General features: G+C 54.8%; 7 non-coding genes and 6 pseudogenes across 7 annotated transcripts; all 13 read left to right on the plus strand.

Annotated features, from left to right (window-relative positions):
- The first annotated feature begins 320 nt into the window (after positions 1–320).
- LOC137354886 (U2 spliceosomal RNA) lies at positions 321–511 on the plus strand. The gene has a single exon (XR_010970537.1). It is a non-coding gene; the product is annotated as a U2 spliceosomal RNA (small nuclear RNA).
- A 388-nt stretch (positions 512–899) lies between these two features.
- LOC137354423 (U2 spliceosomal RNA) lies at positions 900–1,090 on the plus strand. The gene has a single exon (XR_010970427.1). It is a non-coding gene; the product is annotated as a U2 spliceosomal RNA (small nuclear RNA).
- A 388-nt stretch (positions 1,091–1,478) lies between these two features.
- On the plus strand, positions 1,479–1,669 carry LOC137353719 (U2 spliceosomal RNA). The gene has a single exon (XR_010969872.1). It is a non-coding gene; the product is annotated as a U2 spliceosomal RNA (small nuclear RNA).
- Positions 1,670–2,057: 388 nt separating this feature from the next.
- On the plus strand, positions 2,058–2,248 carry LOC137354434 (U2 spliceosomal RNA). The gene has a single exon (XR_010970433.1). It is a non-coding gene; the product is annotated as a U2 spliceosomal RNA (small nuclear RNA).
- Positions 2,249–2,635: 387 nt separating this feature from the next.
- Positions 2,636–2,826, plus strand: LOC137354887 (U2 spliceosomal RNA). Its single transcript, XR_010970538.1, has one exon. It is a non-coding gene; the product is annotated as a U2 spliceosomal RNA (small nuclear RNA).
- Positions 2,827–3,214: 388 nt separating this feature from the next.
- LOC137354788 (U2 spliceosomal RNA) lies at positions 3,215–3,319 on the plus strand (annotated as a pseudogene).
- A 5,599-nt stretch (positions 3,320–8,918) lies between these two features.
- On the plus strand, positions 8,919–9,117 carry LOC137354364 (U2 spliceosomal RNA). The gene has a single exon (XR_010970392.1). It is a non-coding gene; the product is annotated as a U2 spliceosomal RNA (small nuclear RNA).
- Positions 9,118–9,505: 388 nt separating this feature from the next.
- Positions 9,506–9,676, plus strand: LOC137354510 (U2 spliceosomal RNA; annotated as a pseudogene).
- Positions 9,677–10,573: 897 nt separating this feature from the next.
- Positions 10,574–10,752, plus strand: LOC137354274 (U2 spliceosomal RNA; annotated as a pseudogene).
- A 387-nt stretch (positions 10,753–11,139) lies between these two features.
- On the plus strand, positions 11,140–11,248 carry LOC137354620 (U2 spliceosomal RNA; annotated as a pseudogene).
- A 10,502-nt stretch (positions 11,249–21,750) lies between these two features.
- Positions 21,751–21,932, plus strand: LOC137354418 (U2 spliceosomal RNA). Its single transcript, XR_010970422.1, has one exon. It is a non-coding gene; the product is annotated as a U2 spliceosomal RNA (small nuclear RNA).
- A 380-nt stretch (positions 21,933–22,312) lies between these two features.
- On the plus strand, positions 22,313–22,421 carry LOC137354621 (U2 spliceosomal RNA; annotated as a pseudogene).
- A 5,200-nt stretch (positions 22,422–27,621) lies between these two features.
- On the plus strand, positions 27,622–27,802 carry LOC137354313 (U2 spliceosomal RNA; annotated as a pseudogene).
- The last annotated feature ends 95 nt before the right edge of the window (positions 27,803–27,897 follow it).

Raw genomic sequence — 27,897 nt, forward strand, 5'->3', positions numbered from 1 at the left:
TGACTTTGCTGCAGTTTTCCGTGGGCGCTACGCTGCCCCCTGTTGGATTGCCCCGCAGTTGCAGGCCGCCCTTTGCTGCCCAGCGCGCGCGGTTGTCGTTATTCCTGCGCAATGCCTCGCGCAGAAGCGCAAGGAATGGCTGCGCGTGGCATGCACGCGTGCTTTCCTTTCTGCTTGCAAGGCCCGGCAACAAAAGGAGCTCTGGCTCAAAGACCGCCCGCCGTCGCCTCTTTCGCCCGAGGCTCGCCCACCCGGCGGCTACTTTGACGTAGAGGCCGCACGCCGGGCCAGACGCGCGCAGCAAACGCAATTTTACGGCCATCGCTTCTCGGCCTTTTGGCTAAGATCAAGTGTAGTATCTGTTCTTATCAGTTTAATATCTGATACGTCCCCTATCTGGGGACCAAATATTAAATTGATTTTTGGGACAGGGAGATGGAACAGGGGCTTGCCCCGTCCACTCCATGCATCCACCTGGTATTGCAGTGTTTCCAGGAGCGGTGCAGCTTCCCCCCTCCATGGGGGCGAGACCCCTGCCGAAAAATAGAATTCGCAATAGTGACAGCGCTGCTGCTCGGCTGACTTTGCTGCAGTTTTCCGTGGGCGCTACGCTGCCCCCTGTTGGATTGCCCCGCAGTTGCAGGCCGCCCTTTGCTGTCCAGCGCGCGCGGTTGTCTTTTTTCCTGCGCAATGCCTCGCGCAGAAGCGCGAGGAATGGCTGCGCGTGGCATGCACGCGTGCTTTCCTTTCTGCTTGCAAGGCCCGGCAACAAAAGGAGCTCTGGCTCAAAGACCGCCCGCCGTCGCCTCTTTCGCCCTAGGCTCGCCCACCCGGCGGCTACTTTGTGGTAGAGGCCGCACGCCGGGCCTGACGCGCGCAGCAAACGCAGTTTTACGGCCATCGCTTCTCGGCCTTTTGGCTAAGATCAAGTGTAGTATCTGTTCTTATCAGTTTAATATCTGATACGTCCCCTATCTGGGGACCAAATATTAAATTGATTTTTGGTACAGGGAGATGGAACAGGGGCTTGCCCCGTCCACTCCATGCATCCACCTGGTGTTGCAGTGTTTCCAGGAGCGGTGCAGCTTCCCCCCTCCATGGGGGCGAGACCCCTGCCGAAAAATAGAATTCGCAATAGTGACAGCGCTGCTGCTCGGCTGACTTTGCTGCAGTTTTCCGTGGGCGCTACGCTGCCCCCTGTTGGATTGCCCCGCAGTTGCAGGCCGCCCTTTGCTGCCCAGCGCGCGCGGTTGTCGTTATTCCTGCGCAATGCCTCGCGCAGAAGCGCAAGGAATGGCTGCGCGTGGCATGCACGCGTGCTTTCCTTTCTGCTTGCAAGGCCCGGCAACAAAAGGAGCTCTGGCTCAAAGACCGCCCGCCGTCGCCTCTTTCGCCCGAGGCTCGCCCACCCGGCGGCTACTTTGACGTAGAGGCCGCACGCCGGGCCAGACGCGCGCAGCAAACGCAGTTTTACGGCCATCGCTTCTCGGCCTTTTGGCTAAGATCAAGTGTAGTATCTGTTCTTATCAGTTTAATATCTGATACGTCCCCTATCTGGGGACCAAATATTAAATTGATTTTTGGGACAGGGAGATGGAACAGGGGCTTGCCCCGTCCACTCCATGCATCCACCTGGTATTGCAGTGTTTCCAGGAGCGGTGTAGCTTCCCCCCTCCATGGGGGCGAGACCCCTGCCGAAAAATAGAATTCGCAATAGTGACAGCGCTGCTGCTCGGCTGACTTTGCTGCAGTTTTCCGTGGGCGCTACGCTGCCCCCTGTTGGATTGCCCCGCAGTTGCAGGCTGCCCTTTGCTGCCCAGCGCGCGCGGTTGTCTTTATTCCTGCGCAATGCCTCGCGCAGAAGCGCAAGGAATGGCTGCGCGTGGCATGCACGCGTGCTTTCCTTTCTGCTTGCAAGGCCCGGCAACAAAAGGAGCTCTGGCTCAAAGACCGCCCGCCGTCGCCTCTTTCGCCCTAGGCTCGCCCACCCGGCGGCTACTTTGACGTAGAGGCCGCACGCCGGGCCTGACGCGCGCAGCAAACGCAGTTTTACGGCCATCGCTTCTCGGCCTTTTGGCTAAGATCAAGTGTAGTATCTGTTCTTATCAGTTTAATATCTGATACGTCCCCTATCTGGGGACCAAATATTAAATTGATTTTTGGTACAGGGAGATGGAACAGGGGCTTGCCCCGTCCACTCCATGCATCCACCTGGTGTTGCAGTGTTTCCAGGAGCGGTGCAGCTTCCCCCTCCATGGGGGCGAGACCCCTGCCGAAAAATAGAATTCGCAATAGTGACAGCGCTGCTGCTCGGCTGACTTTGCTGCAGTTTTCCGTGGGCGCTACGCTGCCCCCTGTTGGATTGCCCCGCAGTTGCAGGCCGCCCTTTGCTGCCCAGCGCGCGCGGTTATCGTTATTCCTGCGCAATGCCTCGCGCAGAAGCGCAAGGAATGGCTGCGCGTGGCATGCACGCGTGTTTTCCTTTCTGCTTGCAAGGCCCGGCAACAAAAGGAGCTCTGGCTCAAAGACCGCCCGCCGTCGCCTCTTTCGCCCGAGGCTCGCCCACCCGGCGGCTACTTTGACGTAGAGGCCGCACGCCGGGCCTGACGCGCGCAGCAAACGCAGTTTTACGGCCATCGCTTCTCGGCCTTTTGGCTAAGATCAAGTGTAGTATCTGTTCTTATCAGTTTAATATCTGATACGTCCCCTATCTGGGGACCAAATATTAAATTGATTTTTGGGACAGGGAGATGGAACAGGGGCTTGCCCCGTCCACTCCATGCATCCACCTGGTATTGCAGTGTTTCCAGGAGCGGTGCAGCTTCCCCCCTCCATGGGGGCGAGACCCCTGCCGAAAAATAGAATTCGCAATAGTGACGGCGCTGCTGCTCGGCTGACTTTGCTGCAGTTTTCCCTGGGTGCTACGCTGCCCCCTGTTGGATTGCCCCGCAGTTGCAGGCCGCCCTTTGCTGTCCAGCGCGCGCGGTTGTCTTTTTTCCTGCGCAATGCCTCGCGCAGAAGCGCGAGGAATGGCTGCGCGTGGCATGCACGCGTGCTTTCCTTTCTGCTTGCAAGGCCCGGCAACAAAAGGAGCTCTGGCTCAAAGACCGCCCGCCGTCGCCTCTTTCGCCCGAGGCTCGCCCACCCGGCGGCTACTTTGACGTAGAGGCCGCACGCCGGGCCTGACGCGCGCAGCAAACGCAGTTTTAGGGCCATCGCTTCTCGGCCTTTTGGCTAAGATCAAGTGTAGTATCTGTTCTTACGAATGTTGCAGACTGGCACATTCCAAGGTCCAGGACTACGTGCTGAGGGACGCACTAAAGCTTGGGGCAGCCGCAGCAAAGGCTCAATGGGGAAAGACCACAGTGTAAGGTTCCCCCACCAAGCTAGACTGAGGGGCTGGATCCATGGGAAACCCCTCGAACTGTATCGTTAATATTCTGAATTGCTGTAAATGTAAAACTGTAATTGACATGACAATTGAGAAACGGAAGGGTTGGGAAGAAACTCATGACAGTATTGAAGAAAACTGATCTCCCTTGCAATGTTTGTATTTTTTGGTGCTGTTTGGAAACTGTTTGGCAATGTAATTTTTACAGATTTTTATGAATAAAGTATATTTTGGAAATAAAAAAAAAAAAAAAGTATCTGTTCTTATCAGTGCTTATTTGATTGAGAAGAGACCATGATCATTGCTTTTTGATCCTGGGGAAGCTTTGAGTAAAATGGCTATAACCAATTTTCGAGCTTCGGGCCAGGGAGTGCGCAACACCGTTCGGGTGGTCGTGAAGGACAAGGAAGGAGATGCACCGGTCGATCGCACCTTCTTCATCAAGAAAATTCTCTTGGATTGCTGCGGATTTCAAGCGACGGACGTCTTCTGCCTGCAGGATTTCCCCAGCAGTGGATACTTCGACGTGACGTTCCGGAACGTGGCGGGGTGCATCAAGTTCCTGAAGGCGTTCAAGGAGAAAGGGGACCGGGCGCCACTGTCGATCCTCACAGCGGAGCCGCTCTTCACGCTTCCGTCACAACGGGACCGGGTGGTGACGATTCACCTCTACAACCCCCATGTTCCGGTGGTGGATGTACTCACCTTTCTCGCCAGGTACGTCGAGGTGGCCGGCAGCAGCACTGATGTCAAGGACCCCTTTGGGATCTGGACCAGCAAGCGGCAGGTCAAGGTGACCTTGAAGGTAGATCCCAGTGGAGCCATCATCCACCCTCCCTCCAGCTTCGCTATCGGGGGAAGTCGAGGCTTCTTGGTCTACGCTGGGCAGCCCAGAGTTTGTCGCACCTGTGGCAAATCTGGTCACATGGCAGCCAACTGCAGCACGGTTGTTTGCAAGAACTGCAAGGAGGAAGGCCATCAGACCAAGGACTGTAAGCAGACTAAGTGTTGCAACTTGTGCGGTGCGGCAGGCCATCTCTACAAGACCTGTCCCAAACGTTGTCAAAGCTATGCTCAGGCGGCAAGGTCCAAGGAATGTCCGGGCGAAGGTTCGACGAAGGCGTCCGCTGTTCGAAAGGAGACCAGCAACCTTCTCCGCAGTGAGGAACTTCAACCTGAGAAGGAAGGGGAGGCGGCTGAAACCAACGACCCAGCACCTACCCAGCGCCCGGAAACCCCTCCTCCACAGACAGAATCAATGGAGGAGGAGGCAGCAGATGGACAAACAGGTCAGTGGCAAGTGGTCCAGAGGAGAACCACAAAGAAAAAACATCCCAAAGCCACCACCCAAACCAGTGGCAAGAGGAGGCTCTCTTCTGAATCAGACTGCAACAACTCCTCTTCACTGGACGGGGAAATGCTGGAACGACAGCCCCTTCAAAAGAGGCGGCAGAACTCCGAGATGGATGATAAAGCATCCCAGCCCCCGGGCACTGGAAGCTGTGATGGGCCCAGCGTGCCCCAACCCCAATGCCCCACACGTAACGACGTGGCCAACGCATCTCAGCTCCAGGACACCGGGAGCAAAGACACGTCTGGCGCACCTGAGCTCCGGGAGACCGGGAGCTGTGATGTTTTCGAGGAGGAACAGATGGAAGCAGCTGAGGACAACCCAATCCTCTCTGCCTACAAGACCCCCCCGATGTCACCCGAGCGGCACAAACCCTGCAGGAAAAATCAGGAGGGGTTTCTGAGCCCAACCAACGTGAAACTGCTTGCGCATACGATGGTTATGCAGGAACATCCCGAAGGGGAAGGACTGGGACTAGCGAGGACAAATGGTATGGGAAGCAACAACTAATTTTTAGTAAAAAATGGGTGTAAGAATTGCTTCCATTAATGTGCGTAGCATTAAATCGACTACGCGATGTGTTTCAACCTTGGATTACCTTGCCAAGGTCAAAGCTGACCTACTGTTTCTGCAGGAGTGTGGAATACCACACCTCAGCACCTACAGGCAGTGGTCGCGATGGTGGTCCCACGGGCCATCGATCTGGTCGGGGGGTAATGACTGCCGTTCCTCCGGCCTGGGTATTCTGCTGCGGGGAGGTAACTTCACCATCTCCGAAGTTAAGGAGGTGGTGGGCGGCCGCCTCCTCGTAGCAGACGTGATGTACAACAACGCTCCGCTCCGGTTGATCAACGTGTACGCCCCGGTACAACGCAGCGAGCGGCTGACCGTCTTCCAGCAGCTCCCACTGCTGCTGGCGACGTCCAGGCCGGTCATCCTAGGCGGTGACTTCAACTGCATCATCGATGCGGCTGGACGATCCGGCAGTGACGACAGCAAACTGGACGCTACGTCCAGATTCCTAGTAGAAACAGTTAAGGATGCCAAACTGCACGACGTCTTCAGCAAACCTGCAGACGGAGCGCAGCGCAGATACACATGGTCAAGATCGGACGGGTCTGCCCGTTCCAGGATTGACTTCCTGTTTGTGTCCCGTGCTGTCACGGTCGGATCCACCGACGTCAAGCCGGTGTTCTTCTCCGACCACTGCCTCTTACTGGCCGACTGTCACTTACAGGACGACCAGCGGGTTGGCAGAGGGACGTGGAAGCTCAATGCGACACTGCTGACCCCAGAGAACGTTGAGGAACTCAAAAGGGATTACAAAGGTTGGAGGACCGTGAAACCCCTCTTTGAGTCTCCAGTTCACTGGTGGGAAGCGATTAAGGAGAACATCAAGAGGTTCTTCATCCACAAAGGTGTTCAGAAGGCGAGAGAGAGACAGAGGGAACTGTCCCGACTCCAGAAAATTATGCAAAATCTACTCCGGTTGCAGTCAATGGGGGTCGAGGTCAAGGAGGACCTCCAAGAGGTGAAGAGCCAGCAGGCCTCGCTCTTTGCCAAGGAGGCCTCCAAGATCATCTTCCGGTCCAGAGTCCGCTCCATCGAGCAGGATGAGACGTGCTCGCGTTACTTCTTCCAAAAGGTACACAGAGAGAGCTCTGTTATCAGCAGCCTGAAGGAAGAAGATGGCTCGGTAACGTCTTCGCAGTCCGACATACTAAGGATCAGCAAATCCTTTTATGCTGGGCTGTATGACGCGAAGCCCACAGACAGCAGAGCCTCCCAGTCCTTCCTGTCATCTATCACAGAGGTCTTAGATGACAGCAGGAGGGAGGGACTGGACAAGCCGCTAACTCTGGACGAGCTGACAAAGGCCGTCGAGTCTTTCGAGGCGAGTAAAACTCCCGGGAGCGACGGCTTACCGGTCGAGTTGTACTCGGCCCTGTGGGACTGGGTCGGCCCGGACCTGCTGGAAGTATACGAGAGTATGCTCCTGGCCGGTAGCATGTCAGAATCCATGAGAAAAGGCATCATCGCCCTCATTTACAAGCAGAAGGGGGAGAGGGTAGAAATCAGAAATTGGCGGCCCATCTCACTGCTTAATGTTGATTACAAGATTCTGTCCAAAGTCATAGCCAGTCGAGTCAAGTCTGCTCTGGAGCTGGTGATTCACCCCGATCAGACCTGTACTGTACCCGGCAGGAAGATCTCTGATAGCCTCGCGCTACTCAGGGATACGATCGCCTACGTACGGGACAGGAGGGTGGACACCTGCCTCATCAGCCTGGACCAGGAGAAGGCTTTTGACAGGATATCGCACACCTACATGATGGACGTGCTTTCCAAAATGGGGTTTGGGGAGGGAATCTGCAATTGGATCCAACTGCTCTACACAAACATCAGTAGCGCAGTGTCAATCAACGGGTGGGAATCTGAAAGTTTCCCGATCAAATCTGGAGTCAGACAGGGCTGTCCTCTGTCCCCGGTCTTGTTTGTTTGCTGTATTGAACCCTTTGCTGAGTCTATTAGGAAGGATGCGAGCATAAGAGGGGTGACAATCCCAGGCAGCGGAGGCACTCAGGTCAAAACCTCCCTGTACATGGATGACGTCGCCGTCTTCTGCTCGGATCCGCTGTCCGTGCGCAGACTGATGAGCATCTGCGACCAGTTCGAACTGGCCTCGGGAGCCAAAGTTAACCACGGCAAGAGCGAGGCCATGTTCTTTGGGAACTGGGCTGACCGATCCTTTGTCCCCTTCACCGTCAGGTCAGATTACCTGAAGGTGCTGGGGATATGGTTCGGAAGGGCCGGGGCGTGCACCAAAACATGGGAGGAGCGAGTAGCCAAGGTACGACAAAAGTTGGGCATGTGGGGGCAGCGATCTCTCTCCATTGTGGGTAAGAACCTGGTCATCAGGTGCGAGGCGCTCACGTTGTTGCTCTACGTGGCGCAGGTCTGGCCCATACCCCACTCCTGCGCCGTGGCAGTCACCCGAGCCATTTTCCGCTTCGTCTGGGGATCTAAAATGGACCGGGTCCGGAGGGACACGATGTTCAAATCTCTGGACATGGGCGGGAAAAATGTACCCAACGTGGCCCTCATCCTGATGACCACCTTCGTGTGCGGCTGCATCAAGCTATGTGTAGATCCCCAGTACGCAAACTCCAAGTGTCACTACGTGCTGAGGTTCTATCTGTCCCCGGTGTTGCGAAGGATGGGCCTGGTCACATGGCCGCGGAACGCTCCGTGCAGTTGGGACGTGCCGTACCACCTATCCTTCGTGGAGCAGTTTCTGCGGAAAAACACCTTTGACCACCGGTCCATCAGGCAGTGGTCTGCACGGAATGTCCTCAAGGCCCTACGGGAAAAGGAAACGGTGGATCCTGTCGGATGGTTCCCCGAGCAGACCGTCAAAGTCATTTGGCGGAATGCCTCATCACCAGAACTTTCAAACAAGCACCAAGACGTAGCTTGGCTGGTGGTGAGAAGGGCCCTCCCCGTCAGATCCTTCATGCACACCCGAAGTCTCGCCCCCTCCGCACAGTGCCCCCGCGTTGGCTGTGGTGGGGAAGAGACGGTCGCCCACCTCCTCCTGGAATGTGCCTTTGCAAAGCAGGTGTGGAAAGAGATGCAGTGGTTTTTGTCAAGGTTCATCCCAAGCAGCTCTGTAACACAGGAGTCTGTGCTCTACGGGTTGTTCCCAGGGACGCACACCGAGACAAACATCAACTGCTGCTGGAGGACTATCAATTCGGTGAAAGACGCCCTTTGGTCTGCCCGAAACTTGCTGGTCTTCCAGCGCAAAGAGTTGTCCACCACCGAATGTTGCAGACTGGCACATTCCAAGGTCCAGGACTACGTGCTGAGGGACGCACTAAAGCTTGGGGCAGCCGCAGCAAAGGCTCACTGGGGAAAGACCACAGTGTAAGGTTCCCCCACCAAGCTGAACTGAGGGGCTGGATCCATGGGAAACCCCTCGAACTGTATCGTTAATATTCTGAATTGCTGTAAATGTAAAACTGTAATTGACATGACAATTGAGAAACGGAAGGGTTGGGAAGAAACTCATGACAGTATTGAAGGAAACTGATCTCCCTTGCAATGTTTGTATTTTTTGGTGCTGTTTGGAAACTGTTTGGCAATGTAATTTTTACAGATTTTTATGAATAAAGTATATTTTGGAAATAAAAAAAAAATAAATAAAAAAAAAAAAAAAAAATCTGTTCTTATCAGTTTAATATCTGATACGTCCCCTATCTGGGGACCAAATATTAAATTGATTTTTGGGACAGGGAGATGGAACAGGGGCTTGCCCCGTCCACTCCATGCATCCACCTGGTATTGCAGTGTTTCCAGGAGCGGTGCAGCTTCCCCCCTCCATGGGGGCGAGACCCCTGCTGAAAAATAGAATTCGCAATAGTGACGGCGCTGCTGCTCGGCTGACTTTGCTGCAGTTTTCCGTGGGCGCTACGCTGCCCCCTGTTGGATTGCCCCGCAGTTGCAGGCCGCCCTTTGCTGCCCAGCGCGCGCGGTTGTCTTTATTCCTGCGCAATGCCTCGCGCAGAAGCGCAAGGAATGGCTGCGCGTGGCATGCACGCGTGCTTTCCTTTCTGCTTGCAAGGCCCGGCAACAAAAGGAGCTCTGGCTCAAAGACCGCCCGCCGTCGCCTCTTTCGCCCTAGGCTCGCCCACCCGGCGGCTACTTTGACGTAGAGGCCGCACGCCGGGCCTGACGCGCGCAGCAAACGCAGTTTTACGGCCATCGCTTCTCGGCCTTTTGGCTAAGATCAAGTGTAGTATCTGTTCTTATCAGTTTAACTCCAAGTGTCACTACGTGCTGAGGTTCTATCTGTCCCCGGTGTTGCGAAGGATGGGCCTGGTCACATTGCCGCGGAACGCTCCGTGCAGTTGGGCGGCGCCGTACCACCTATCCTTCGTGGAGCAGTTTCTGCGGAAAAACACCTTTGACCACCGGTCCATCAGGCAGTGGTCTGCACGGAATGTCCTCAAGGCCCTACGGGAAAAGGAAACGGTGGATCCTGTCGGATGGTTCCCCGAGCAGACCGTCAAAGTCATTTGGCGGAATGCCTCATCACCAGAACTTTCAAACAAGCACCAAGACATAGCTTGGCTGGTGGTGAGAAGGGCCCTCCCCGTCAGATCCTTCATGCACACCCGAAGTCTCGCCCCCTCCGCACAGTGCCCCCGCGTTGGCTGTGGTGGGGAAGAGACGGTCGCCCACCTCCTCCTGGAATGTGGCTTTGCAAAGCAGGTGTGGAAAGAGATGCAGTGGTTTTTGTCAAGGTTCGTCCCAAGCAGCTCTGTAACACAGGAGTCTGTGCTCTACGGGCTGTTCCCAGGGACGCACACCGAGACAAACATCAACTGCTGCTGGAGGACTATCAATTCGGTGAAAGACGCCCTTTGGTCTGCCCGAAACTTGCTGGTCTTCCAGCGCAAAGAGTTGTCCACCGCCGAATGTTGCAGACTGGCACATTCCAAGGTCCAGGACTACGTGCTGAGGGACGCACTAAAGCTTGGGGCAGCCGCAGCAAAGGCTCAATGGGGAAAGACCACAGTGTAAGGTTCCCCCACCAAGCTGGACTGAGGGGCTGGATCCATGGGAAACCCCTCGAACTGTATCGTTAATATTCTGAATTGCTGTAAATGTAAAACTGTAATTGACATGACAATTGAGAAACGGAAGGGTTGGGAAGAAACTCATGACAGTATTGAAGGAAACTGATCTCCCTTGCAATGTTTGTATTTTTTGGTGCTGTTTGGAAACTGTTTGGCAATGTAATTTTTACAGATTTTTATGAATAAAGTATATTTTGGAAATAAAAAAAAAAAAATCTGTTCTTATCAGTTTAATATCTGATACGTCCCCTATCTGGGGACCAAATATTAAATTGATTTTTGGTACAGGGAGATGGAACAGGGGCTTGCCCCGTCCACTCCATGCATCCACCTGGTGTTGCAGTGTTTCCAGGAGCGGTGCAGCTTCCCCCTCCATGGGGGCGAGACCCCTGCCGAAAAATAGAATTCGCAATAGTGACAGCGCTGCTGCTCGGCTGACTTTGCTGCAGTTTTCCGTGGGCGCTACGCTGCCCCCTGTTGGATTGCCCCGCAGTTGCAGGCCGCCCTTTGCTGCCCAGCGCGCGCGGTTATCGTTATTCCTGCGCAATGCCTCGCGCAGAAGCGCAAGGAATGGCTGCGCGTGGCATGCACGCGTGCTTTCCTTTCTGCTTGCAAGGCCCGGCAACAAAAGGAGCTCTGGCTCAAAGACCGCCCGCCGTCGCCTCTTTCGCCCGAGGCTCGCCCACCCGGCGGCTACTTTGACGTAGAGGCCGCACGCCGGGCCTGACGCGCGCAGCAAACGCAGTTTTAGGGCCATCGCTTCTCGGCCTTTTGGCTAAGATCAAGTGTAGTATCTGTTCTTATCAGTGCTTATTTGATTGAGAAGAGACCATGATCATTGCCTTTTGATCCTGGGGAAGCTTTGAGTGAAATGGCTATAACCAATTTTCGAGCTTCGGGCCAGGGAGTGCGCAACACCGTTCGGGTGGTCGTGAAGGACAAGGAAGGAGATGCACCGGTCGATCGCACCTTCTTCATCAAGAAAATTCTATTCGATTGCTGCGGATTTCAAGCGACGGATGTCTTCTGCCTGCAGGATTTCCCCAGCAGTGGATACTTCGACGTGACGTTCCGGAACGTGGCGGGATGCATCAAGTTCCTGAAGGCGTTCAAGGAGAAAGGGGACCGGGCTCCACTGTCGATCCTCACAGCGGAGCCGCTCTTCACGCTTCCGTCACAACGGGACCGGGTGGTGACGATTCACCTCTACAACCCCCATGTTCCGGTGGTGGATGTACTCACCTTTCTCGCCAGGTACGTCGAGGTGGCCGGCAGCAGCACTGATGTCAAGGACCCCTTTGGGATCTGGACCAGCAAGCGGCAGGTCAAGGTGACCTTGAAGGTAGATCCCAGTGGAGCCATCATCCACCCTCCCTCCAGCTTCGCTATCGGGGGAAGTCGAGGCTTCTTGGTCTACGCTGGGCAGCCCAGAGTTTGTCGCACCTGTGGCAAATCTGGTCACATGGCAGCCAACTGCAGCACGGTTGTTTGCAAGAACTGCAAGGAGGAAGGCCATCAGACCAAGGACTGTAAGCAGACTAAGTGTTGCAACTTGTGCGGTGCGGCAGGCCATCTCTACAAGACCTGCCCCAAACGTTGTCTCAGCTATGCTCAGGCGGCAAGGTCCAAGGAATGGCCGGGCGAAGGTTCGACGAAGGCGTCCGCTGTTCGAAAGGAGACCAGCAACCTTCTCCGCAGTGAGGAACTTCAACCTGAGAAGGAAGGGGAGGCGGCTGAAACCAACGACCCAGCACCTACCCAGCGCCCGGAAACCCCTCCTCCACAGACAGAATCAATGGAGGAGGAGGCAGCAGATGGACAAACAGGTCAGTGGCAAGTGGTCCAGAGGAAAACCACAAAGAAAAAACATCCCAAAGCCACCACCCAAACCAGTGGCAAGAGGAGGCTTTCTTCTGAATCAGACTGCAACAACTCCTCTTCACTGGACGGGGAAATGCTGGAACGACAGCCCCTTCAAAAGAGGCGGCAGAACTCCGAGATGGATGATCAAGCATCCCAGCCCCCGGGCACTGGAAGCTGTGATGGGCCCGGCGTGCCCCAACCCCAATTCCCCACACGTAACGACGTGGCCAACGCATCTCAGCTCCGGGACACCGGGAGCAAAGACACGTCTGGCGCACCTGAGCTCCGGGAGACCGGGAGCTGTGATGTTTTCGAGGAGGAACAGATGGAAGCAGCTGAGGACAACCCAATCCTCTCTGCCTACAAGACCCCCCCGATGTCACCCGAGCGGCACAAACCCTGCAGGAAAAATCAGGAGGGGTTTCTGAGCCCAACCAACGTGAAACTGCTTGCGCATACGATGGGTATGCAGGAACATCCCGAAGGGGAAGGACTGGGACTAGCGAGGACAAATGGTATGGGAAGCAACAACTAATTTTTAGTAAAAAATGGGTGTAAGAATTGCTTCCATTAATGTGCGTAGCATTAAATCGACTACGCGATGTGTTTCAACCTTGGATTACCTTGCCAAGGTCAAAGCTGACCTACTGTTTCTGCAGGAGTGTGGAATACCACACCTCAGCACCTACAGGCAGTGGTCGCGATGGTGGTCCCACGGGCCATCGATCTGGTCGGGGGGTAATGACTGCCGTTCCTCCGGCCTGGGTATTCTGCTGCGGGGAGGTAACTTCACCATCTCCGAAGTTAAGGAGGTGGTGGGCGGCCGCCTCCTCGTAGCAGACGTGATGTACAACAACGCTCCGCTCCGGTTGATCAACGTGTACGCCCCGGTACAACGCAGCGAGCGGCTGACCGTCTTCCAGCAGCTCCCACTGCTGCTGGCGACGTCCAGGCCGGTCATCCTAGGCGGTGACTTCAACTGCATCATCGATGCGGCTGGACGATCCGGCAGTGACGACAGAAAACTGGACGCTACGTCCAGATTCCTCATAGAAACAGTTAAGGATGCCAAACTGCACGACGTCTTCAGCAAACCTGCAGACGGAGCGCAGCGCAGATACACATGGTCAAGATCGGACGGGTCTGCCCGTTCCAGGATTGACTTCCTGTTTGTTTCCCGTGCTGTCACGGTCGGATCCACTGACGTCAAGCCGGTGTTCTTCTCCGACCACTGCCTCTTACTGGCCGACTGTCACTTACAGGACGACCAGCGGGTTGGCAGAGGGACGTGGAAGCTCAATGCGACACTGCTGACCCCAGAGAACGTTGAGGAACTCAAAAGGGATTACAAAGGTTGGAGGACCGTGAAACCCCTCTTTGAGTCTCCAGTTCACTGGTGGGAAGCGATAAAGGAGAACATCAAGAGGTTCTTCATCCACAAAGGTGTTCAGAAGGCGAGAGAAAGACAGAGGGAACTGTCCCGACTCCAGAATATTATGCAAAATCTACTCCGGTTGCAGTCAATGGGGCTCGAGGTCAAGGAGGACCTCCAAGAGGTGAAGAGCCAGCAGGCCTCGCTCTTTGCCAAGGAGGCCTCCAAGATCATCTTCCGGTCCAGAGTCCGCTCCATCGAGCAGGATGAGACGTGCTCGCGTTACTTCTTCCAAAAGGTACACAGAGAGAGCTCTGTTATCAGCAGCCTGAAGGAAGAAGATGGCTCGGTAACGTCTTCGCAGTCCGACATACTAAGGATCAGCAAATCCTTTTATGCTGGGCTGTATGACGCGAAGCCCACAGACAGCAGAGCCTCCCAGTCCTTCCTGTCATCTATCACAGAGGTCTTAGATGACAGCAGGAGGGAGGGACTGGACAAGCCGCTAACTCTGGACGAGCTGACAAAGGCCGTCGAGTCTTTCGAGGCGAGTAAAACTCCCGGGAGCGACGGCTTACCGGTCGAGTTGTACTCGGCCCTGTGGGACTGGGTCGGCCCGGACCTGCTGGAAGTATACGAGGGTATGCTCCTGGCCGGTAGCATGTCAGAATCCATGAGAAAAGGCATCATCACCCTCATTTACAAGCAGAAGGGGGAGAGGGTAGAAATCAGAAATTGGCGGCCCATCTCACTGCTTAATGTTGATTACAAGATTCTGTCCAAAGCCATAGCCAGTCGAGTCAAGTCTGCTCTGGAGCTGGTGATTCACCCCGATCAGACCTGTACTGTACCCGGCAGGAAGATCTCTGATAGCCTCGCGCTACTCAGGGATACGATCGCCTACGTACGGGACAGGAGGGTGGACACCTGCCTCATCAGCCTGGACCAGGAGAAGGCTTTTGACAGGATATCGCACACCTACATGATGGACGTGCTTTCCAAAATGGGGTTTGGGGAGGGAATCTGCAATTGGATCCAACTGCTCTACACAAACATCAGTAGCGCAGTCTCAATCAACGGGTGGGAATCTGAAAGTTTCCCGATCAAATCTGGAGTCAGACAGGGCTGTCCTCTTTCCCCGGTCTTGTTTGTTTGCTGTATTGAACCCTTTGCTGAGTCTATTAGGAAGGATGCGAGCATAAGAGGGGTGACAATCCCAGGCAGCGGAGGCACTCAGGTCAAAACCTCCCTGTACATGGATGACGTCGCCGTCTTCTGCTCGGATCCGCTGTCCGTGCGCAGACTGATGAGCATCTGCGACCAGTTCGAACTGGCCTCGGGAGCCAAAGTTAACCACGGCAAGAGCGAGGCCATGTTCTTTGGGAACTGGGCTGACCGATCCTTTGTCCCCTTCACCGTCAGGTCAGATTACCTGAAGGTGCTGGGGATATGGTTCGGAAGGGCCGGGGCGTGCACCAAAACATGGGAGGAGCGAGTAGCCAAGGTACGACAAAAGTTGGGCATGTGGGGGCAGCGGTCTCTCTCCATTGTGGGTAAGAACCTGGTCATCAGGTGCGAGGCGCTCACGTTGTTGCTCTACGTGGCGCAGGTCTGGCCCATACCCCACTCCTGCGCCGTGGCAGTCACCCGAGCCATTTTCCGCTTCGTCTGGGGATCTAAAATGGACCGGGTCCGGAGGGACACGATGTTCAAATCTCTGGACAAGGGCGGGAAAAATGTACCCAACGTGGCCCTCATCCTGATGACCACCTTCGTGTGCGGCTGCATCAAGCTATGTGTCGATCCCCAGTACGCAAACTCCAAGTGTCACTACGTGCTGAGGTTCTATCTGTCCCCGGTGTTGCGAAGGATGGGCCTGGTCACATTGCCGCGGAACGCTCCGTGCAGTTGGGCGGCGCCGTACCACCTATCCTTCGTGGAGCAGTTTCTGCGGAAAAACACCTTTGACCACCGGTCCATCAGGCAGTGGTCTGCACGGAATGTCCTCAAGGCCCTACGGGAAAAGGAAACGGTGGATCCTGTCGGATGGTTCCCCGAGCAGACCGTCAAAGTCATTTGGCGGAATGCCTCATCACCAGAACTTTCAAACAAGCACCAAGACGTAGCTTGGCTGGTGGTGAGAAGGGCCCTCCCCGTCAGATCCTTCATGCACACCCGAGGTCTCGCCCCCTCCGCACAGTGCCCCCGCGTTGGCTGTGGTGGGGAAGAGACGGTCGCCCACCTCCTCCTGGAATGTGCCTTTGCAAAGCAGGTGTGGAAAGAGATGCAGTGGTTTTTGTCAAGGTTCATCCCAAGCAGCTCTGTAACACAGGAGTCTGTGCTCTACGGGCTGTTCCCAGGGACGCACACCGAGACAAACATCAACTGCTGCTGGAGGGCTATCAATTCGGTGAAAGACGCCCTTTGGTCTGCCCGAAACTTGCTGGTCTTCCAGCGCAAAGAGTTGTCCACCACCGAATGTTGCAGACTGGCACATTCCAAGGTCCAGGACTACGTGCTGAGGGACGCACTAAAGCTTGGGGCAGCCGCAGCAAAGGCTCAATGGGGAAAGACCACAGTGTAATGTTCCCCCACCAAGCTGGACTGAGGGGCTGGAACCATGGGAAGCCCCTCGAACTGTATCGTTAATATTCTGAATTGCTGTAAATGTAAAACTGTAATTGACATGACAATTGTGAAACGGAAGGGTTGGGAAGAAACTCATGACATTATTGAAAGAAACTGATCTCTTTTGCAATGTTTGTATTTTTTCGTGCTGGTTGGAAACTGTTTGGCAATGTAATTTTTACAGATTTTTATGAATAAAGTATATTTTGGAAATAAAAAAAAAAAAAAAGTATCTGTTCTTATCAGTGCTTATTTGATTGAGAAGAGACCATGATCATTGCTTTTTGATCCTGGGGAAGCTTTGAGTAAAATGGCTATAACCAATTTTCGAGCTTCGGGCCAGGGAGTGCGCAACACCGTTCGGGTGGTCGTGAAGGACAAGGAAGGAGATGCACCGGTCGATCGCACCTTCTTCATCAAGAAAATTCTCTTCGATTGCTGCGGATTTCAAGCGACGGACGTCTTCTGCCTGCAGGATTTCCCCAGCAGTGGATACTTTGACGTGACGTTCCGGAACGTGGCGGGATGCATCAAGTTCCTGAAGGCGTTCAAGGAGAAAGGGGACCGGGCACCACTGTCGATCCTCACAGCGGAGCCGCTTTTCACGCTTCCGTCACAACGGGACCGGGTGGTGACGATTCACCTCTACAACCCCCATGTTCCGGTGGTGGATGTACTCACCTTTCTCGCCAGGTACGTCGAGGTGGCCGGCAGCAGCACTGATGTCAAGGACCCCTTTGGGATCTGGACCAGCAAGCGGCAGGTCAAGGTGACCTTGAAGGTAGATCCCAGTGGAGCTATCATCCACCCTCCCTCCAGCTTCGCTATCGGGGGAAGTCGAGGCTTCTTGGTCTACGCTGGGCAGCCCAGAGTTTGTCGCACCTGTGGCAAATCTGGTCACATGGCAGCCAACTGCAGCACGGTTGTTTGCAAGAACTGCAAGGAGGAAGGCCATCAGACCAAGGACTGTAAGCAGACTAAGTGTTGCAACTTGTGCGGTGCGGCAGGCCATCTCTACAAGACCTGTCCCAAACGTTGTCAAAGCTATGCTCAGGCGGCAAGGTCCAAGGAATGGCCGGGCGAAGGTTCGACGAAGGCGTCCGCTGTTCGAAAGGAGACCAACAACCTTCTCCGCAGTGAGGAACTTCAACCTGAGAAGGAAGGGGAGGCGGCTGAAACCAACGACCCAGCACCTACCCAGCGCCCGGAAACCCCTCCCCCACAGACAGAATCAATGGAGGAGGAGGCAGCAGATGGACAAACAGGTCAGTGGCAAGTGGTCCAGAGGAGAACCACAAAGAAAAAACATCCCAAAGCCACCACCCAAACCAGTGGCAAGAGGAGGCTCTCTTCTGAATCAGACTGCAACAACTCCTCTTCACTGGACGGGGAAATGCTGGAACGACAGCCCCTTCAAAAGAGGCGGCAGAACTCCGAGATGGATGATAAAGCATCCCAGCCCCCGGGCACTGGAAGCTGTGATGGGCCCAGCGTGCCCCAACCCCAATGCCCCACACGTAACGACGTGGCCAACGCATCTCAGCTCCAGGACACCGGGAGCAAAGACACGTCTGGCGCACCTGAGCTCCGGGAGACCGGGAGCTGTGATGTTTTCGAGGAGGAACAGATGGAAGCAGCTGAGGACAACCCAATCCTCTCTGCCTACAAGACCCCACCGATGTCACCCGAGCGGCACAAACCCTGCAGGAAAAATCAGGAGGGGTTTCTGAGCCCAACCAACGTGAAACTGCTTGCGCATACGATGGGTATGCAGGAACATCCCGAAGGGGAAGGACTACGACTAGCGAGGACAAATGGTATGGGAAGCAACAACTAATTTTTAGTTAAAAATGGGTGTAAGAATTGCTTCCATTAATGTGCGTAGCATTAAATCGACTACGCGATGTGTTTCAACCTTGGATTACCTTGCCAAGGTCAAAGCTGACCTACTGTTTCTGCAGGAGTGTGGAATACCACACCTCAGCACCTACAGGCAGTGGTCGCGATGGTGGTCCCACGGGCCATCGATCTGGTCGGGGGGTAATGACTGCCGTTCCTCCGGCCTGGGTATTCTGCTGCGGGGAGGTAACTTCACCATCTCCGAAGTTAAGGAGGTGGTGGGCGGCCGCCTCCTCGTAGCAGACGTGATGTACAACAACGCTCCGCTCCGGTTGATCAACGTGTACGCCCCGGTACAACGCAGCGAGCGGCTGACCGTCTTCCAGCAGCTCCCACTGCTGCTGGCGACGTCCAGGCCGGTCATCCTAGGCGGTGACTTCAACTGCATCATCGATGCGGCTGGACGATCCGGCAGTGACGACAGCAAACTGGACGCTACGTCCAGATTCCTAGTAGAAACAGTTAAGGATGCCAAACTGCACGACGTCTTCAGCAAACCTGCAGACGGAGCGCAGCGCAGATACACATGGTCAAGATCGGACGGGTCTGCCCGTTCCAGGATTGACTTCCTGTTTGTGTCCCGTGCTGTCACGGTCGGATCCACCGACGTCAAGCCGGTGTTCTTCTCCGACCACTGCCTCTTACTGGCCGACTGTCACTTACAGGACGACCAGCGGGTTGGCAGAGGGACGTGGAAGCTCAATGCGACACTGCTGACCCCAGAGAACGTTGAGGAACTCAAAAGGGATTACAATGGTTGGAGGACCGTGAAACCCCTCTTTGAGTCTCCAGTTCACTGGTGGGAAGCGATTAAGGAGAACATCAAGAGGTTCTTCATCCACAAAGGTGTTCAGAAGGCGAGAGAGAGACAGAGGGAACTGTCCCGACTCCAGAAAATTATGCAAAATCTACTCCGGTTGCAGTCAATGGGGGTCGAGGTCAAGGAGGACCTCCAAGAGGTGAAGAGCCAGCAGGCCTCGCTCTTTGCCAAGGAGGCCTCCAAGATCATCTTCCGGTCCAGAGTCCGCTCCATCGAGCAGGATGAGACGTGCTCGCGTTACTTCTTCCAAAAGGTACACAGAGAGAGCTCTGTTATCAGCAGCCTGAAGGAAGAAGATGGCTCGGTAACGTCTTCGCAGTCCGACATACTAAGGATCAGCAAATCCTTTTATGCTGGGCTGTATGACGCGAAGCCCACAGACAGCAGAGCCTCCCAGTCCTTCCTGTCATCTATCACAGAGGTCTTAGATGACAGCAGGAGGGAGGGACTGGACAAGCCGCTAACTCTGGACGAGCTGACAAAGGCCGTCGAGTCTTTCGAGGCGAGTAAAACTCCCGGGAGCGATGGCTTACCGGTCGAGTTGTACTCGGCCCTGTGGGACTGGGTCGGCCCGGACCTGCTGGAAGTATACGAGAGTATGCTCCTGGCCGGTAGCATGTCAGAATCCATGAGAAAAGGCATCATCACCCTCATTTACAAGCAGAAGGGGGAGAGGGTAGAAATCAGAAATTGGCGGCCCATCTCACTGCTTAATGTTGATTACAAGATTCTGTCCAAAGTCATAGCCAGTCGAGTCAAGTCTGCTCTGGAGCTGGTGATTCACCCCGATCAGACCTGTACTGTACCCGGCAGGAAGATCTCTGATAGCCTCGCGCTACTCAGGGATACGATCGCCTACGTACGGGACAGGAGGGTGGACACCTGCCTCATCAGCCTGGACCAGGAGAAGGCTTTTGACAGGATATCGCACACCTACATGATGGACGTGCTTTCCAAAATGGGGTTTGGGGAGGGAATCTGCAATTGGATCCAACTGCTCTACACAAACATCAGTAGCGCAGTGTCAATCAACGGGTGGGAATCTGAAAGTTTCCCGATCAAATCTGGAGTCAGACAGGGCTGTCCTCTTTCCCCGGTCTTGTTTGTTTGCTGTATTGAACCCTTTGCTGAGTCTATTAGGAAGGATGCGAGCATAAGAGGGGTGACAATCCCAGGCAGTGGAGGCACTCAGGTCAAAACCTCCCTGTACATGGATGACGTCGCCGTCTTCTGCTCGGATCCGCTGTCCGTGCGCAGACTGATGAGCATCTGCGACCAGTTCGAACTGGCCTCGGGAGCCAAAGTTAACCACGGCAAGAGCGAGGCCATGTTCTTTGGGAACTGGGCTGACCGATCCTTTGTCCCCTTCACCGTCAGGTCAGATTACCTGAAGGTGCTGGGGATATGGTTCGGAAGTGCCGGGGCGTGCACCAAAACATGGGAGGAGCGAGTAGCCAAGGTACGACAAAAGTTGGGCATGTGGGGGCAGCGATCTCTCTCCATTGTGGGTAAGAACCTGGTCATCAGGTGCGAGGCGCTCACGTTGTTGCTCTACGTGGCGCAGGTCTGGCCCATACCCCACTCCTGCGCCGTGGCAGTCACCCGAGCCATTTTCCGCTTCGTCTGGGGATCTAAAATGGACCGGGTCCGGAGGGACACGATGTTCAAATCTCTGGACATGGGCGGGAAAAATGTACCCAACGTGGCCCTCATCCTGATGACCACCTTCGTGTGCGGCTGCATCAAGCTATGTGTAGATCCCCAGTACGCAAACTCCAAGTGTCACTACGTGCTGAGGTTCTATCTGTCCCCGGTGTTGCGAAGGATGGGCCTGGTCACATTGCCGCGGAACGCACCGTGCAGTTGGGCGGCGCCGTACCACCTATCCTTCGTGGAGCAGTTTCTGCGGAAAAACACCTTTGACCACCGGTCCATCAGGCAGTGGTCTGCACGGAATGTCCTCAAGGCCCTACGGGAAAAGGAAACGGTGGATCCTGTCGGATGGTTCCCCGAGCAGACCGTCAAAGTCATTTGGCGGAATGCCTCATCACCAGAACTTTCAAACAAGCACCAAGACGTAGCTTGGCTGGTGGTGAGAAGGGCCCTCCCCGTCAGGTCCTTCATGCACACCCGAAGTCTCGCCCCCTCCGCACAGTGCCCCCGCGTTGGCTGTGGTGGGGAAGAGACGGTCGCCCACCTCCTCCTGGAATGTGCCTTTGCAAAGCAGGTGTGGAAAGAGATGCAGTGGTTTTTGTCAAGGTTCATCCCAAGCAGCTCTGTAACACAGGAGTCTGTGCTCTACGGGCTGTTCCCAGGGACGCACACCGAGACAAACATCAACTGCTGCTGGAGGACTATCAATTCGGTGAAAGACGCCCTTTGGTCTGCCCGAAACTTGCTGGTCTTCCAGCGCAAAGAGTTGTCCACCACCGAATGTTGCAGACTGGCACATTCCAAGGTCCAGGACTACGTGCTGAGGGACGCACTATAGCTTGGGGCAGCCGCAGCAAAGGCTCAATGGGGAAAGACCACAGTGTAAGGTTCCCCCACCAAGCTGGACTGAGGGGCTGGAACCATGGGAAGCCCCTCGAACTGTATCGTTAATATTCTCAATTGCTGTAAATGTAAAACTGTAATTGACATGACAATTGTGAAACGGAAGGGTTGGGAAGAAACTCATGACATTATTGAAAGAAACTGATCTCTTTTGCAATGTTTGTATTTTTTCGTGCTGTTTGGAAACTGTTTGGCAATGTAATTTTTACAGATTTTTATGAATAAAGTATATTTTGGAAATAAAAAAAAAAAAAAAATCTGTTCTTATCAGTTTAATATCTGATACGTCCCCTATTTGGGGACCAAATATTAAATTGATTTTTGGGACAGGGAGATGGAGCAGGGGCTTGCACCGTCCACTCCATGCATCCACCTGGTATTGCAGTGTTTCCAGGAGCGGTGCAGCTTCCCCCCTCCATGGGGGCGAGACCCCTGCTGAAAAATAGAATTCGCAATAGTGACGGCGCTGCTGACTTTGCTGCAGTTTTCCGTGGGCGCTACGCTGCCCCCTGTTGGATTGCCCCGCAGTTGCAGGCCGCCCTTTGCTGCCCAGCGCGCGCGGTTGTCGTTATTCCTGCGCAATGCCTCGCGCAGAAGCGCAAGGAATGGCTGCGCGTGGCATGCACGCGTGCTTTCCTTTCTGCTTGCAAGGCCCGGCAACAAAAGGAGCTCTGGCTCAAAGACCGCCCGCCGTCGCCTCTTTCGCCCGAGGCTCGCCCACCCGGCGGCTACTTTGACGTAGAGGCCGCACGCCGGGCCTGACGCGCGCAGCAAACGCAGTTTTACGGCCATCGCTTCTCGGCCTTTTGGCTAAGATCAAGTGTAGTATCTGTTCTTATCAGTGCTTATTTGATTGAGAAGAGACCATGATCATTGCCTTTTGATCCTGGGGAAGCTTTGAGTGAAATGGCTATAACCAATTTTCGAGCTTCGGGCCAGGGAGTGCGCAACACCGTTCGGGTGGTCGTGAAGGACAAGGAAGGAGATGCACCGGTCGATCGCACCTTCTTCATCAAGAAAATTCTCTTCGATTGCTGCGGATTTCAAGCGACGGATGTCTTCTGCCTGCAGGATTTCCCCAGCAGTGGGTACTTCGACGTGACGTTCCGGAACGTGGCGGGATGCATCAAGTTCCTGAAGGCGTTCAAGGAGAAAGGGGACCGGGCTCCACTGTCGATCCTCACAGCGGAGCCGCTCTTCACGCTTCCGTCACAACGGGACCGGGTGGTGACGATTCACCTCTACAACCCCCATGTTCCGGTGGTGGATGTACTCACCTTTCTCGCCAGGTACGTCGAGGTGGCCGGCAGCAGCACTGATGTCAAGGACCCCTTTGGGATCTGGACCAGCAAGCGGCAGGTCAAGGTGACCTTGAAGGTAGATCCCAGTGGAGCCATCATCCACCCTCCCTCCAGCTTCGCTATCGGGGGAAGTCGAGGCTTCTTGGTCTACGCTGGGCAGCCCAGAGTTTGTCGCACCTGTGGCAAATCTGGTCACATGGCAGCCAACTGCAGCACGGTTGTTTGCAAGAACTGCAAGGAGGAAGGCCATCAGACCAAGGACTGTAAGCAGACTAAGTGTTGCAACTTGTGCGGTGCGGCAGGCCATCTCTACAAGACCTGCCCCAAACGTTGTCTCAGCTATGCTCAGGCGGCAAGGTCCAAGGAATGGCCGGGCGAAGGTTCGACGAAGGCGTCCGCTGTTCGAAAGGAGACCAGCAACCTTCTCCGCAGTGAGGAACTTCAACCTGAGAAGGAAGGGGAGGCGGCTGAAACCAACGACCCAGCACCTACCCAGCGCCCGGAAACCCCTCCTCCACAGACAGAATCAATGGAGGAGGAGGCAGCAGATGGACAAACAGGTCAGTGGCAAGTGGTCCAGAGGAAAACCACAAAGAAAAAACATCCCAAAGCCACCACCCAAACCAGTGGCAAGAGGAGGCTTTCTTCTGAATCAGACTGCAACAACTCCTCTTCACTGGACGGGGAAATGCTGGAACGACAGCCCCTTCAAAAGAGGCGGCAGAACTCCGAGATGGATGATCAAGCATCCCAGCCCCCGGGCACTGGAAGCTGTGATGGGCCCGGCGTGCCCCAACCCCAATTCCCCACACGTAACGACGTGGCCAACGCATCTCAGCTCCGGGACACCGGGAGCAAAGACACGTCTGGCGCACCTGAGCTCCGGGAGACCGGGAGCTGTGATGTTTTCGAGGAGGAACAGATGGAAGCAGCTGAGGACAACCCAATCCTCTCTGCCTACAAGACCCCCCCGATGTCACCCGAGCGGCACAAACCCTGCAGGAAAAATCAGGAGGGGTTTCTGAGCCCAACCAACGTGAAACTGCTTGCGCATACGATGGGTATGCAGGAACATCCCGAAGGGGAAGGACTGGGACTAGCGAGGACAAATGGTATGGGAAGCAACAACTAATTTTTAGTAAAAAATGGGTGTAAGAATTGCTTCCATTAATGTGCGTAGCATTAAATCGACTACGCGATGTGTTTCAACCTTGGATTACCTTGCCAAGGTCAAAGCTGACCTACTGTTTCTGCAGGAGTGTGGAATACCACACCTCAGCACCTACAGGCAGTGGTCGCGATGGTGGTCCCACGGGCCATCGATCTGGTCGGGGGGTAATGACTGCCGTTCCTCCGGCCTGGGTATTCTGCTGCGGGGAGGTAACTTCACCATCTCCGAAGTTAAGGAGGTGGTGGGCGGCCGCCTCCTCGTAGCAGACGTGATGTACAACAACGCTCCGCTCCGGTTGATCAACGTGTACGCCCCGGTACAACGCAGCGAGCGGCTGACCGTCTTCCAGCAGCTCCCACTGCTGCTGGCGACGTCCAGGCCGGTCATCCTAGGCGGTGACTTCAACTGCATCATCGATGCGGCTGGACGATCCGGCAGTGACGACAGAAAACTGGACGCTACGTCCAGATTCCTCATAGAAACAGTTAAGGATGCCAAACTGCACGACGTCTTCAGCAAACCTGCAGACGGAGCGCAGCGCAGATACACATGGTCAAGATCGGACGGGTCTGCCCGTTCCAGGATTGACTTCCTGTTTGTTTCCCGTGCTGTCACGGTCGGATCCACCGACGTCAAGCCGGTGTTCTTCTCCGACCACTGCCTCTTACTGGCCGACTGTCACTTACAGGACGACCAGCGGGTTGGCAGAGGGACGTGGAAGCTCAATGCGACACTGCTGACCCCAGAGAACGTTGAGGAACTCAAAAGGGATTACAAAGGTTGGAGGACCGTGAAACCCCTCTTTGAGTCTCCAGTTCACTGGTGGGAAGCGATAAAGGAGAACATCAAGAGGTTCTTCATCCACAAAGGTGTTCAGAAGGCGAGAGAAAGACAGAGGGAACTGTCCCGACTCCAGAAAATTATGCAAAATCTACTCCGGTTGCAGTCAATGGGGCTCGAGGTCAAGGAGGACCTCCAAGAGGTGAAGAGCCAGCAGGCCTCGCTCTTTGCCAAGGAGGCCTCCAAGATCATCTTCCGGTCCAGAGTCCGCTCCATCGAGCAGGATGAGACGTGCTCGCGTTACTTCTTCCAAAAGGTACACAGAGAGAGCTCTGTTATCAGCAGCCTGAAGGAAGAAGATGGCTCGGTAACGTCTTCGCAGTCCGACATACTAAGGATCAGCAAATCCTTTTATGCTGGGCTGTATGACGCGAAGCCCACAGACAGCAGAGCCTCCCAGTCCTTCCTGTCATCTATCACAGAGGTCTTAGATGACAGCAGGAGGGAGGGACTGGACAAGCCGCTAACTCTGGACGAGCTGACAAAGGCCGTCGAGTCTTTCGAGGCGAGTAAAACTCCCGGGAGCGACGGCTTACCGGTCGAGTTGTACTCGGCCCTGTGGGACTGGGTCGGCCCGGACCTGCTGGAAGTATACGAGGGTATGCTCCTGGCCGGTAGCATGTCAGAATCCATGAGAAAAGGCATCATCACCCTCATTTACAAGCAGAAGGGGGAGAGGGTAGAAATCAGAAATTGGCGGCCCATCTCACTGCTTAATGTTGATTACAAGATTCTGTCCAAAGTCATAGCCAGTCGAGTCAAGTCTGCTCTGGAGCTGGTGATTCACCCCGATCAGACCTGTACTGTACCCGGCAGGAAGATCTCTGATAGCCTCGCGCTACTCAGGGATACGATCGCCTACGTACGGGACAGGAGGGTGGACACCTGCCTCATCAGCCTGGACCAGGAGAAGGCTTTTGACAGGATATCGCACACCTACATGATGGACGTGCTTTCCAAAATGGGGTTTGGGGAGGGAATCTGCAATTGGATCCAACTGCTCTACACAAACATCAGTAGCGCAGTCTCAATCAACGGGTGGGAATCTGAAAGTTTCCCGATCAAATCTGGAGTCAGACAGGGCTGTCCTCTTTCCCCGGTCTTGTTTGTTTGCTGTATTGAACCCTTTGCTGAGTCTATTAGGAAGGATGCGAGCATAAGAGGGGTGACAATCCCAGGCAGCGGAGGCACTCAGGTCAAAACCTCCCTGTACATGGATGACGTCGCCGTCTTCTGCTCGGATCCGCTGTCCGTGCGCAGACTGATGAGCATCTGCGACCAGTTCGAACTGGCCTCGGGAGCCAAAGTTAACCACGGCAAGAGCGAGGCCATGTTCTTTGGGAACTGGGCTGACCGATCCTTTGTCCCCTTCACCGTCAGGTCAGATTACCTGAAGGTGCTGGGGATATGGTTCGGAAGGGCCGGGGCGTGCACCAAAACATGGGAGGAGCGAGTAGCCAAGGTACGACAAAAGTTGGGCATGTGGGGGCAGCGGTCTCTCTCCATTGTGGGTAAGAACCTGGTCATCAGGTGCGAGGCGCTCACGTTGTTGCTCTACGTGGCGCAGGTCTGGCCCATACCCCACTCCTGCGCCGTGGCAGTCACCCGAGCCATTTTCCGCTTCGTCTGGGGATCTAAAATGGACCGGGTCCGGAGGGACACGATGTTCAAATCTCTGGACAAGGGCGGGAAAAATGTACCCAACGTGGCCCTCATCCTGATGACCACCTTCGTGTGCGGCTGCATCAAGCTATGTGTCGATCCCCAGTACGCAAACTCCAAGTGTCACTACGTGCTGAGGTTCTATCTGTCCCCGGTGTTGCGAAGGATGGGCCTGGTCACATTGCCGCGGAACGCTCCGTGCAGTTGGGCGGCGCCGTACCACCTATCCTTCGTGGAGCAGTTTCTGCGGAAAAACACCTTTGACCACCGGTCCATCAGGCAGTGGTCTGCACGGAATGTCCTCAAGGCCCTACGGGAAAAGGAAACGGTGGATCCTGTCGGATGGTTCCCCGAGCAGACCGTCAAAGTCATTTGGCGGAATGCCTCATCACCAGAACTTTCAAACAAGCACCAAGACGTAGCTTGGCTGGTGGTGAGAAGGGCCCTCCCCGTCAGATCCTTCATGCACACCCGAAGTCTCGCCCCCTCCGCACAGTGCCCCCGCGTTGGCTGTGGTGGGGAAGAGACGGTCGCCCACCTCCTCCTGGAATGTGCCTTTGCAAAGCAGGTGTGGAAAGAGATGCAGTGGTTTTTGTCAAGGTTCATCCCAAGCAGCTCTGTAACACAGGAGTCTGTGCTCTACGGGCTGTTCCCAGGGACGCACACCGAGACAAACATCAACTGCTGCTGGAGGGCTATCAATTCGGTGAAAGACGCCCTTTGGTCTGCCCGAAACTTGCTGGTCTTCCAGCGCAAAGAGTTGTCCACCACCGAATGTTGCAGACTGGCACATTCCAAGGTCCAGGACTACGTGCTGAGGGACGCACTAAAGCTTGGGGCAGCCGCAGCAAAGGCTCAATGGGGAAAGACCACAGTGTAATGTTCCCCCACCAAGCTGGACTGAGGGGCTGGAACCATGGGAAGCCCCTCGAACTGTATCGTTAATATTCTGAATTGCTGTAAATGTAAAACTGTAATTGACATGACAATTGTGAAACGGAAGGGTTGGGAAGAAACTCATGACATTATTGAAAGAAACTGATCTCTTTTGCAATGTTTGTATTTTTTCGTGCTGGTTGGAAACTGTTTGGCAATGTAATTTTTACAGATTTTTATGAATAAAGTATATTTTGGAAATAAAAAAAAAAAAAAATCTGTTCTTATCAGTTTAATATCTGATACGTCCCCTATCTGGGGACCAAATATTAAATTGATTTTTGGGACAGGGAGATGGAGCAGGGGCTTGCCCCGTCCACTCCATGCATCCACCTGGTATTGCAGTGTTTCCAGGAGCGGTGCAGCTTCCCCCCTCCATGGGGGCGAGACCTCTGCTGAAAAATAGAATTCGCAATAGTGACGGCGCTGCTGACTTTGCTGCAGTTTTCCGTGGGCGCTACGCTG

The sequence above is a fragment of the Heterodontus francisci genome, chromosome 41 (assembly GCF_036365525.1).
Source record: "Heterodontus francisci isolate sHetFra1 chromosome 41, sHetFra1.hap1, whole genome shotgun sequence".
Classification (NCBI taxonomy): Eukaryota; Metazoa; Chordata; class Chondrichthyes; order Heterodontiformes; family Heterodontidae; genus Heterodontus; species Heterodontus francisci.